Source organism: Sinocyclocheilus grahami, unplaced genomic scaffold (assembly GCF_001515645.1).
Source record: "Sinocyclocheilus grahami isolate Dianchi unplaced genomic scaffold, SAMN03320097.WGS_v1.1 scaffold37040.1, whole genome shotgun sequence".
Taxonomy (NCBI): domain Eukaryota; kingdom Metazoa; phylum Chordata; class Actinopteri; order Cypriniformes; family Cyprinidae; genus Sinocyclocheilus; species Sinocyclocheilus grahami.
Window position 1 is genome coordinate 1 of NW_015522862.1, and position 1,425 is coordinate 1,425.

At 40.9% G+C, this 1,425-nt stretch overlaps 1 long non-coding RNA gene across 1 annotated transcript; it reads right to left on the reverse strand.

Moving 5' to 3' along the window:
- Window positions 1-6: 6 nt before the first annotated feature.
- Window positions 7-547, reverse strand: LOC107580596 (uncharacterized). Its single transcript, XR_001608668.1, has 2 exons — window positions 109-547; window positions 7-37 (listed from the first exon to the last, which is right to left on the reverse strand). It is a non-coding gene; the product is annotated as an uncharacterized lncRNA (long non-coding RNA).
- Between the last annotated feature and the right edge of the window lie 878 nt (window positions 548-1,425).

A 1,425-nucleotide genomic window follows, 5' to 3' on the forward strand; every position in this document is an offset into this window, starting at 1 on the left:
CACTGGCTGTTTTATTCCAGATGGACAGAATATCCTCCTGCGGACGCACACTGGTGTCAGACTCACACACACAGTAACTCGTGACAAGATGATGTTTCTGATCCGCACCTGGAAGCGGATGGACACCACGACCCCGCAGATCTCCTCGCCCACCATGAACTGCTCACCCAGCATGGCCAGGATGATGTTCTCCCAGAAACGAGACGCCAGACCCTTCCTCAGCCGGATGATCCACTTCCCTCCGTTCTTATTGGCCTCGTCCTGATTCACACACACACACACATCAGAATCTGACGCTCACACACGAGGTGTGTTTACATGATCAAACCCAATCAATCTGAGCCAGTTACCCTAATATCTAATCAAGCCACAAGCCCTGTGAAGCCGTGGTTTACCGTGAGTTTATAACAGCTAAAGGGCATTGTTAGGTACGACGTGAAGCTGTTACAAATTCACTGTAGCCCACGGCTTCACAGGGCGCATTGCTTTTATAAAACAGTTATTCCATATACGTAGTAAGGTTTCACAAAATAAAACAGAGCAAATAAAGTGTAATGATATTAATAAACACAGTGTTCTTCCACCAAACAATGTAGCTCCTCAGAAACAGTTGTGGTTGCTACAAAGTGGTTGCCGAGCAACACACAAACGTAAACAAAGGTGTGTGTTACTTTGTAGCGTCATTCACAACAGCTTCGAACGCGGCTCAGCCAATCAGAATCAAGCACCGGAGCTCTCCGCTTTATCATTTAGAGTAAAGTATAATGCAAATGTGTATGCTGTAGCCAAAGACAAATTTCCACTTGAGGACAATAATAGCAACTAACTCAATTTCAGAAAAGCTTTTTTAGACATAATTAAATACTGTAAATAATAAGCTTCTTCTGAGAAACTAGTCAGATTCAGAGGTTTAGATGGATAATATTTTCTGTAACTGATCACAGCGTCCTGCAGCACATTTGTTGAATGAAATGCTTGCTTCGTAGTAATTTTGGAGCACTGATTTCAAAAATAGTGTCTGTTTTGCTCTTTCACGCCACACTTTCTCACAAAATATGATTCATTTTGTAGCATCTTCGCTTTTGACAGCCATTAGTGAGAAGCAGAAGTCTTGTATTCTGCCTTAATCAGTGGAAAAACACCCGATTCCTGTCTGAATCTGAGTCAGATTAACACTGCCTATCTTCACACGCGTGACATTATTTCATTCCTGATCCTGATTTCAAAGTTAGAATTATGATCCAGAGACGGGAGAAAATGCAAACATGAGCAGATGATTTCTGCCTTTGCTGCATACAAACAGACAGGAATCACAGATTTTGTGAAAAAATCTAAAAACTATAAAACAAACTAAATCTATTATCTATAAACCTCTATGTAAAGTTATTTGACGTTAAATGGCATATTTGATCATATTTTTCCTCT